General features: G+C 42.7%; 1 pseudogene; it reads left to right on the forward strand.

Annotated features, from left to right (window-relative positions):
• LOC125344965 overlaps window positions 1-4,726 on the forward strand; it is a 30,783-nt pseudogene extending 26,057 nt beyond the window's left edge.
• The last annotated feature ends 6,897 nt before the right edge of the window (window positions 4,727-11,623 follow it).

An 11,623-nucleotide genomic window follows, 5' to 3' on the forward strand; every position in this document is an offset into this window, starting at 1 on the left:
AAAAAAAAAAGACAAAAGGATATATATAAAACATGAACTTCATAAGACCAGTGATGCCAGCCCAGGATAGGTTTCCAATCCTACAACAGCAAAGCAGCACTAGGCCCTCTGAGGATTTGGGCCAGTAATACACAATTCATATAATCCACAAACTAGCTCTTCACACCTCCTTGGTCTTCATGCCTTCTTAAAAGACAATGAGTGGACTATGAGTGACACACACATGAATAAAGGTAGAGTGCAGTCTTTGCTTGGGAGTCCAACTGAACTGAGTGACCTTATGAAAGTTCTATATGCCTCAGTTTTTTCCTATCATTGCTATTATTTTATGAATCTTCCCATTCTCTTACTTTCCTCCTACCCTAGAAAGTAGGCAAAGGTTATTTTCACATGCCTGGATTATCTAAAAAGTGGCCTATGGATTTGAGTAAACTGTGTCTTAGGTTTGTTGAAATTAACCATATGAAAGGCATCAGTCCACTTGCTAGTGAAGCTTGGCTTCCTTACATAAAATTCCAACCTAGTTAATCCCAGCTACTCAGGAGGTAGAGATCAGAACGATGGTAGTTCATGGTTAGCTGGGGCAAAAGATTAGAAAGACTCCATCTCAGCCAACAAGCTGAGTGAGGTGGATACATACCTGTAATTCCAACTATGGGGAAGCATAGGTATGAGGATTAAAGTTTGAGGCCAGACAAAGGCCAAACTAAGAAGTCCTACATTAAAAAAAAAGTAAAGCAGGGAGGGATACATGGCTCAAGTGACAGAGTACTTGAGAAGAAAGCTTGAGGCCCTGAGTTCAAACCCTAGTACAAGCCCCAACCCCACAATCTTCTAGCCTGGTGTCTGGACCATGGGGCCTTGGTTCCTACTGACATATCCTTTCATTCCAAGCCTAGCTGAACATTCTGAGTTTTGTATCATCTCTGAATGACATCTTTACATCTGAAAGCTAGGAGGTAGACCTGTTCTGGGCCAGCCATTTACCTACTTTCCCCAATCCCTACATTTATTCAAGATAGGAAAGCTCCACTTTCCAGCCTAATCCAGGCATCAGACCAGACCACACACATAGGCAGAAAACGCAATTACTTAATCTTAGGTGATTACTAAGTTACTTAAGATTTAACCTTCCCAAACTCAGTTCACTCTTTGTGAAAGGAGGATTAGGATCTCTATTGCTCATGAAGGCTAAATGAGAATGTGAACATCTAGCATGTAATGCAGAAAGGGCCTACAGGACCCTGGGTACAATAAATGGTAAGCACCGTCACAAGTGTCACAAGTATAGGTTTGCAAGATCTCATGAACAACCAAATAGACAATATATCTCAAAAGAAAACAAGATTTAATTTACATAGTCTCTCACCCACATTGAACCTACTCAATCAACCAGTGTTTCTCAACCTTGACAAATGAGTTACCCATTTACCTCTGGATCTCAATCAAAGTCCTACTCACCTATGATAGAAGAACAAACAACACATTTATAGACCTGGGTATTGTTGATTTCCTAACTATGGTGCATCTTTATTGCTGACTCCAATCATGTAGTTACATACAGAGTTCCTTTCTGTTTATCATTCCTGGAAGCTTGTTGGTTAAGGGCAGGGGTTTTCATTGGCTACTTAACATGCTTACTTTCCACACTCACATTTACTAGTTGAGGCTATGTGTTCCACACTGCCCAAAGTCTCTCCTGCAAAGTGTGGCCACTTCTATTTCATAGCAAGAGCTAAAATGCTTGTTAAATAAATGAACCCCGAAAAAGGATTCATTTTAGTTAGAAAATGGCTAAAAGCCTCTTGCAGTTCACTCTTGGGTAAAAGAATGGACGTGGTTCATGGATAGGGGACATAGCATATTTCCTTTCAGTATTGTTTTTCTTTTGGCAGCGCTGGGGTTTGAACCTTTGGACTTGGGCCTGATAAACAAGTGCTCTACCACTGAGCCACACTTCTTACCCTCTGTCTTTGAAGTAGCCTACTGGAGTGCAGTACAGTGAGCTTTGGAGTTTGGCACTCCAAATTGGAAAGATCGATTAATTCTCTGAGCTTCTGTGAAAATGAATGTAAGGACAATGCCTACTTCTTGGGTGACTGGAGGGTTGAAGAAGTTAATCAATGAAAAGTGCACATCTCTTAAGGGATGTGTGCCAACTACATATCTTTTCTTGGGGTTGTCTTGTCCTCTTTTTCTTACTTGCATTCATCTTCTAGTTTCTGACCAGGGATGTGTCTTGGCCTGATGATATCTTGACAATCTTATTGACTTCTAGATATTTAAATAAGGCTTGGAGTAGAGTTACAAAAGCCAGAACATGGTCATATTAGATGTGAAGAAACTGTAATGTAAATAAAAGGAAAAACTAGATGTGGGATGTGTGAGAACTCTTTGTAATATGCCTGCTCTTCTTCCATAAATCTAATAGCATTGTGAAAGACAGTGGCTTTTTGCTGTTGTTGTATGTTTCCCAGTCCTGGGGCTTGGACTCAGGGCCTGCGCACTATCCCTGGCTTCTTTTTGCTCAAGGCTAGCACTTCACCACTTGAACCACAGCACCACTTTCTGGCTTTATCTGTTTGTGTGGTGCTGAGGAATTGAACCCAGGGCTTTGTGCATGCTAGGGAAGCACTCTACCGATAAGTCACATTTCTGGCGCCAACAATGGTTTTCTGTTCACTGGGGAAAACTTAAAAGTGGGGAAAAGGTTTATTTTGCTCACACTTCCGAAGGTTCCAGACCACAATCACTTTCCATGGAGATAACACACAGAGTTGAGGAGGCTGTTTTTCTTCACAGATACTGAGGGGGGGGAGGGGGAACCATATGCTTCAGTGATGCAATCACAATCAGTGAGTGTGTGGCACTTACATACTTACATAGAGAAAAGGGTCTGGGTCCAAATATTCTCTTCAAGAGTATGTCCCAGGGCTGTGAATATGGCCTAGTGGTAAAGTGCTTGCCTCACATACATGAAGCCCTGGGTTCAATTCCTCAGCACCACATATCTAGAAAAAGCCAGAAGTGGTGCTGTGGCTCAAGTGGTAAAGTGCTAGCCTTGAGCAAGAAGAAGCTCAGAGACAGTGCTCAGGTCTGGAGTGCAAGTCCCAGGACTGGCGAAAAAAAAAAAAAAAAAAAAAAAGAGTGTGTCCCAGTGATCTAACTTCCTGCCACTAGGTCCCACCTCTTAATGGTTCAGCCATCTTCCAATAGTGCCACAGGTTGCTGACCAAGAATTTAGCATGGGGCTGGGGATATAGCCTAGTGGCAAGAGTGCCTGCCTCGGATACACGAGGCCCTAGGTTTGATTCCCTAGCACCACATATACAGAAAACGGCCAGAAGCGGCACTGTGGCTCAAGTGGCAGAGTGCTAGCCTTGAGTGGGAAGAAGCCAGGGACAGTGCTCAGGCCCTGAGTCCAAGGCCCAGGACTGGCCAAAAAAAAGAATTTAGCATGAACTTTGTGGAGCATTTCTAAACCATAGTGGTTTGTTTACTGTTAAAAACAGTATCCATGCACTGAAAAGTCAATCGTTACATGTATGTTTATAATTTATTCCATTATATACATAAATTACTGGGATAAAACAGAATTTTTTTTTTTTTTTTTTTGGCCAGTCCTGGGCCTTGGACTCAGGGCCTGAGCACTGTCCCTGGCTTCTTCCCACTCAAGGCTAGCACTCTGCCACCTGAGCCACAGCGCCCCTTCTGGCCGTTTTCCGTATATGTGGTGCTGGGGAATCAAACTGAGAGCTTCATGTGTAGGAGGCAAGCACTCTTGCCACTAGGCCATATTCCCAGCGCAAAACAGAAATTTTTAAAATAGAATTTTAGTCAAGAACAAAAACTATTTGAGGGGGATAATAATAGTCTTTTCTTTAAAAAAAATATTTCCAGGCACTTGAAAGGTGGTGGCTGTTGCTGGGAGGTTGCTCTGGGCCTCGGTTGCCTGACATGCAGTACCATCTCTCAGGGCATTTCTGACTCTGCAGCCCTTAGGCATGTTGCTTCTAGAAGAACTTGCTTGACAAACATACTGTGGTCTGGCTCTACTCAAGCAAAATTTGCCTTGAGCACTAGTTTCTTAACTTCTGGCTCCTGCTGTCACCTAGCATGCACCTTACTTTAAAGGCACAGCTATTTCCAATGGAGAGTTCAAAGAGCTTACTTAGCCTTGATGACTTTCAGGGGAAATACTTGGGGCTTTTCTATCCTTTGGATTTCACCTTTGTGTGTCCTACAGAAATTTTTGCTTTTAGTGAAAAAGCCAATGAGTTTGGTGACATGAGCTGTGAGGTCGTTGCAGTTTCAGTGGACTCCCACTTTATCCATTTTGCCTAGATCAATACATGAAGAAAGAATGGAGGCTTGAGCCACATGAACAATGCTCACTCTTATCAGATTTAACCAAACACATTTCCCGGAATTGTGGTATGCTAATAGAAGGTCCTGATCTTGTACTCAGAGGTCTCTTCACAATTGACCCCAATGGACTCATTAAGCATCTGAGTGTCAGTGACCTGCCAGTGGCTGGTGTGGAAGAGAACTTCCACTTGGTGAAGGCATTATAGTTTGTGGAAACCCATGGAGAAGTCTGCACAGCAAACTGGACACCAGATTTTCCTACAATGAAGCCAAGTCCAACAGCTTCCAAAGAATACTTTGAGAAGGTCCAGCAGTAGATGATCTGTGTGCACCTGAAGCTTCACTACAGAAGAGAACCTCAGCTGGCACCCTTTCAGCATTTCAAAGATTATTTATAGAAGGGAAAACACAATCTTGCTTGTATTTATAAATATTGTTGAAAAAATGGAGGGGAATGGAAAAGGAATAAGCCTAACTCATTGTCAAGGTGAGGACTGTTTATTGAGGAACAGCAAGGGCACAGACCTTCCCTCAGGACTGGAGGTTGCACCTGGGACTGGATTTTGGAGTGGGCTTATATAGGGCTTAACAAGGAAGTAGAAAACAGAAAATGGGTTATAGTCTCCTAGGGGCCCAGTAAAATGCTCCGCCTGGGGTCAGGGACTATTGTCCCCTGGGGACCATGGGTGGTATCCTTGGCCAGGCCCAGTTTGGAATCACCTGCCTGAGGACAGGCACGTGGTCAAACCTGCTCTTGCTTGACCTTGGAATGAGGGAGGAATCAATCCTTCATATCCCATCTTTAGATTCATAGAAAGAATAAGCCTAAAAGGGAGAGTCCAGTCCCTCAGATACTACCTTATTTTTATTTTATTATTTTAAATTTATTTATCAAGTTGATGTACAGAGGGGTTATAGTTACATACATAAGGTAGTGAGAACATTTCTTGCTATACTTGTTACGCACTCCCTCATTTTTCCCACCTTCCCTCCCCCAACCCACTCCCCCGTTTAATTTTTTTGTTTGTTTTGTTTTGTTTTTTGGCCAGTCCTGGGACTTGGACTCAGGGCCTGAGCACTGTCCCTGGCTTCTTTTTGCTCAAGGCTAGCAGAGTCAAGGCTAGCACTCTGCCATTTGAGCCACAGTGCCACTCCTGGCCGTTTTCTGTATATGTGGTGCTGAGGAATCGAACCCAGGGCTTCATGTATACAAGGCAAGCACTCTTGCCACTAGGTCATATCCTCAACCCCCGTTTAATTATTTTAACAAATAAAACCCTCTTGTTTTCATTTCCTGGAGAGATACTACTCTTAATGTTTTCTTTTTGTAATACTGGTTAAAACTTTGTCTAGGTAGTTAGTAGCTAACATAAGAAGTCCTTCATTGGCAATGTTGTTATTAATAAGAAGTTCTTTAGTGACAATGTCATTATTGATCATGTCTTCAGTGGGCAAAGGAAACACTTCCTCCTTAGCCTTCCAGACCTTTGCTGCATCAAAGTAACCCAAAAACAGAATGCTCCTGATCAAAAGTCCTGATTTTTCTTTTTTTTTTGGCCAGTCCTGGGGCTTGGACTCAGGGCCTGAGCACTGTCCCTGGCTTCTTTTTGCTCAAGGATAGCACTCTGCCACTTGAGCCACAGAGCCACTTCTGGCCATTTTCTGTATATGTGGTGCTGGGGAATTGAACCCAGGGCCTCATGAATACGAGGCAGGCACTCTAGCCACTAGGCCATATCCCCAGCCCCTGATTTTTCTTTTTGTTGGCTAGTCCTAGGCCTTGGACTCAGGGCCTCCTGAGCACTGTCCCTGGCTTCTTTTTGCTCAAGGCTAGCACTCTGCCACTTGAGCCATAGCGCCACTTCTGGCCGTTTTCTAAATATGTGGTGCTGGGGAATGGAATCCAGGGCTTCATGTATAGGAGGCAAGCACTCTTGCCACTAGGCCATATTCCCAGCCCCAAAAGTCCCGATTTTTCTTCGGGAAGCTCTTTGTACTATGTGAGAGCCCCCCAAAACAGCTGTGAAATCTGAAAGGATTGGATGTTTGGAAGGCCTTCTCCCAACGTACTCTCAGAATAGAGTTTCCTGGAAAAGTCAGTGAGTCCAGGCTTAACAGGAATTCAGGTCTATCCTGGGTGTGGGCTAATTCCACTCCAAACTGAGCGGAAGCCTGGGGGTAGACTAAGGTTTATGCAAATTGTAAGTTGTTTACTGTTTAGCTCTAGTTCCTGAGAAAGTCTTCAAACACTTGTATACAAAATATTGTCACATGTTGATGTTTATACCTTTCTGCACATACTTGCCTATATGAACCCAATAAAAACCTTGGTGAATGGAACCATGGGATCAGAAGCTAGCAGAAGGCTACAAGTCCCCAGGGGTGCCCTGGCAGGTTGCAACAGTATTAAACTGAATTTCCTTTAAGATAAGATAGCTTCCCTTTGTTAGGCTCTTCTGTCTAAGATAACTCAAAAAGGATGTCTATGTGATGGAAACAAATGTGAATTGAGACTAAAACACAGTGGCATGGAGACTTAACTGATCATGCAGGACCTGAAGTTTATAGTTTACAGTTACTTATTTTATTCACTAGCTGACTTAGTTCAGTGTGTATTTTCAGATAATGATTAGATGTAATTATAAAGGATGTATATTAAATCCAGAGATTGAATTTTGCTTCCAAGTGCTTGATGTAAAATATATCATAACAATAAACATGACAATTTCTGTTGCATGGAAGAAACGTATATATGCTATAGTAGTCATGTTTGGTGGCACATGTTTGTAATCCCAACATTTAGGGGGGCTGTAACTGGAGATTTGTAAACTCAAGGTCAGCATGAACTACATAGGAAGTATCAATGTAGCTTGGGCTATATGCCAAGATCTTCCTTACAAACAAAAAGAACTGCAATAGATATATAATATAAGATATATACACTAAAATCCTCAAAGAAGGAGAAGGGAGGGAGGTATGAGGGACGAGGTAACAAACAGTACAAGTAATGTATCCAATGCCTAACGTATGAAACTGTAACCTCTCTGTACATCAGTTTGATAATAAAAATTTGAAATAAAATAAAATAAAATCCTCAAAGAAGAAACAATGAAAAGAAATAATGTAAGAGTTTTACCTTAGGTAATTTAGTACACTGATAAGCACACAATGGACATATTATTCACCAGTTTAGGACCTCTTTCAAAGTCATTCAAGGAGGAGACAGATAATCCCTTTGGGAGATGTTGTGAGAGTGGCTACAAAGTTTCACTTGATCAAATTTTTTGCACTTTGAATGTCTAATCCTATGTCCACCGACCTTTTCTTGCCCTTCGCTACTTTCCTCAATTTTGGTGTGTTAAGTTTTGCATTTGGGAAGGACTTCAGAGACCACCTAGCTCTAGCCTTCCTGCAATATTCTTGGCCTCCAGTTTTCTATGGAAGCATGTACCAGTGCCCTCACTTGTCAGAATGAATGAGCAGTCTTTATTCTTTCTGGCTGTGGCTCAGGAACCTTATCTCAGGCTTTCTCTGCTCTGATACCCAGTTTGGACACACTTTTCCAGCTCTGATATCTGAATGTTCCCAGATTTGATCTTGACCTCCTGCCTCACAACTCAAGCTGTGGCTGTATCTGTGGCCCATACAACTGCTTGGCAACAAGAAACAGAAAAAAAAAAATCTGTAATGACACACTGCCCTCCCCTAGGGCTCATTTCCCCTCAAAGTAATTATTTTCATGAAACACAACTTAGATCATGGACTTTCATGCCCTTGCACAAATAGATCCTAGAAATGAAACAGAATGCAACTTAAAAATACATCAGGACTCACAAAACAGACAAGCCACAGCAAAACATAGTGAGCCATAAGCACTAAGATCAAACTAATTCCCCCCAACTCCTTGAGATTTATATCTTCCAAGTGGAACCACAAATAAACCGTCTTAACTGTAACTGTCCACTCACGTGTCCTACAGATAAGACCACTGACTCTCTTAATAGCTACTCGTATCTGAATTCGGACCAAGCCCTACACAGAACACACTTGTTAACTACCACCTAAATCAGCTATCAATTGCAGTCCCTCCCTACAGAAACTTTTCCAACTCCTCCCTTCTGAGACACTGTTATAATTAGAATCTTTCTTGCTCAGCTATGACTGTAGCCCCTGGGCATCACATCATGGCACATTGGCCAGAGAAAACTTATATGTAAACAGGAGACTGATTGTACCAGAATGAGCATCCAGTCAGCAGGGCTGTGGACTGATGAAGAGCTAGTGCAGGATGCTTGGAGCCTCAGATTTGGTCTGGGGACTAATATGGCTCATGGGCTGTCCAATCATCTCCAGGTGGTGCCTCCTTCTTAGACAGGAGCTCTTCTTATCTTTTTCTTCAATAAAGCATTGCTGTTTTACTTCTCCCATTGTGTCTGTGGATTCATTTTTCAAGACCATTGAGCAAAGGACCCCATTGAAGTACTTCAGTTTTTACGTATCAAAAATAAATGTCTTTAATATAGTCTTTTTCATTAGTATTTTATATGTAAAACTTTATTTTGATGAAGGTCTCAGGTCACTCACCAATGCTTAAACTTATATTGAACCCATATACTAAACAGTACTGTTTTCTGTCTATAAATGCAAATGTGTAAAAATAATCTTGAAGAATATATGGGTAACTGAAAATAGTAAAAGCCTTTGGAGGAGTAGTGATGGATTCAGAATAGAGGCAAGGTTACCATATATGTTTATACCAAGATAAGTTCATGTCCTAATAATTAAAATAATTTTTTAAGAAAATACTTAATAGGGGCTGGGGATATAGCCTAGTGGCAAGAGTGCCTGCCTCGGATACACGAGGCCCTAGGTTCGATTCCCCAGCACCACATATACAGAAAACGGCCAGAAGCGGCGCTGTGGCTCAAGTGGCAGAGTGCTAGCCTTGAGCAGGAAGAAGCCAGGGACAGTGCTCAGGCCCTGAGTCCAAGGCCCAGGACTGGCCAAAAAAAAAAAAAAAAAAGAAAATACTTAATAGGATTGCTGGGAAAATGGAGGAGAATGGAAAAGGAATAGGCCAGACTTGATCCTCAATAGGCGAGGACTGTTTATTGAGTAACAGTGAGGGGTACAGACCTTCCCACGGGTTTGGAGGTTGTGCCTGGGACTGGATTTGGGGGTGGGCTTATATAAAGCTTAACAAGGAAGCAGAAAACAGAAAATGGGTATGGTCTCTTGGGGGCCCAGGATGATGTCCTTGGCTGGGCCCACAGTGGAATGCTCCACCTAGAATCAGGGGCTATTGTCCCCTGGCGACCAAGGGCGGTATCCTTGGCTAGGCCCAGATTGGTATAACCTGCCTGCAGACAGCCATGTGGTCAAGCCTGTTCATGTGCACCCGGGGTGCCTTGCTTGGCCTTGGGGAATAAAGCAGGAATCAATCCTTCAAGGATTTATTTTCCTCTTTATAAGATAAAATTGAAAACAGCATTTGGCATGCACATCATTTGGGTCCCTGTAGGCTTGTTACTCCATGTGACACTGGCTAACCAGTACATAGTTATATTGATTCTTCTCATCACAGAAAGATTTACACTACCTGAGACTACTACACACATACATAATGACTGAGAAAGCATAATTAACACATGCATCCAGTAAGGCTCTGTTTGTTGTTTTGTTATGAAAATGAATCTGGGTTTAATTAACATTTATTTAGTATCTATACTGTATACAGGACCAAGGTAAACACTGGACATGCAAAGATGCTTAGAAGCAATCTTAAGCTTAAGGAAAAGGGAGGGAGTAAACACACATAAATTAAAGAATATGCAGGGTACCAGCTCAGACTTGCTATCAGAACCTGGTCCTGTGGGCTTCTTGCTCTGGAAGGGGGAAAGAGAGGAGAGAAAGAAAAGGGGGAGGAGAGAAGCAAAGTGGGTGTACCTCTGGTGCTGTCAATCAGCAGCCCATTTCTGGAACCTTGAGGATAGATCACCTCCTACATCCACAGTGATGCCCTTCTCTCCCTACATCTTCTCTTTTTGATCAGTTTTCACCAGATAAATTATACAATGGCTTAACTTATTATCTCTGTTCACTCTCACAGCAACCCTGTTGACCATAGGTTATTTTAGTTTTCTACTGTTAGGCTTTTTGGAGACAGAATCAAACTGGCCTTGAACTCAAAATTCTCCTTCCTCAGTCTCTGGAGGCATGCACTACCCCACCTGGCTTATAATAAAAATGGAACATATTTGTTTTGCTCACTATTTGATTTTGTATTTCTGCTTTGGTGCTGGAGATGCTAAGTGCTCACTTTACTCCCTTATTATCTCCATTTGTCCAAAAGAAAATGAGACCTCAGAAAGCAGCTTAACCAAGGTCACAGCTCATAAACAACAGTAATGTCAAATCAGGTTTCAGGCATCAAATTTCATGCCCATGATCCCAGAAGTAACAATTTGGGGCTTACCGCGGGTTATCACAAGGAGCTTTGTTGGAGGCCTGTGGCAGACTTCTGGCTGCCCCTACATGGTGTATTTTCCTCTTGCTCAGTATCAGAATCAGCATTTTATTCAGGCAGCAGTCTGACCAACAGGAAGTCTGCAGCCTCCGATCATGTGACTGATTCTGTCCAATGATATAAAAACAGAAGGTATCCCGTGGTCTCCTGCGCCCATTAACCTGCAATCCTGCTTCCTGTCTGGAAAATGGGCATGATGGCTTCAGTATGTGGAAGGTCAGTCTGATCTTTAAGTGCAGTCAGTAGCAGAGGAGGCAAACTGGAAGAAAATAGGCCATTAAGATTTTTTTTCCATGCAAGAACTGGTCTAAACTCATGGCCTTGCACCCGCAGTTGGTGTTTTTGCTTGCGACTGATGCTCTACCACTTGAGCCACAGCTCCACTTTCTGCCTTTTGCTGTTTAATTGGAGATGAGAGTCTCATAGACCCTTCTATCCTGGCTGGCTTTGAACCTTGATCCTCAAATCTCAGTCTCCTGAGTAACTAGGATTACAGCTACCATACACAGCAAGATTTCTTCTAATAACCTCTTGATTTGGATATAATTTTATTTTTATTTAAATTTTATTGTAGGCCGGCAGGCTCCAGCTTCCTGCTGGGTCCCTCCGTGCACAGCTGAGCACTGCCTGGGCCCGTGGGACGAGAAAAGCGCCGCCCTACCACCACCTGCCCCAGGCAGCCATTTCTGTCCAGGAAGATCTGTTTCCCTCCCACCCTCAGGACCACCA

The sequence above is a fragment of the Perognathus longimembris genome, chromosome 2, assembly GCF_023159225.1.
Source record: "Perognathus longimembris pacificus isolate PPM17 chromosome 2, ASM2315922v1, whole genome shotgun sequence".
In the NCBI taxonomy this organism is placed as follows: Eukaryota; Metazoa; Chordata; class Mammalia; order Rodentia; family Heteromyidae; genus Perognathus; species Perognathus longimembris.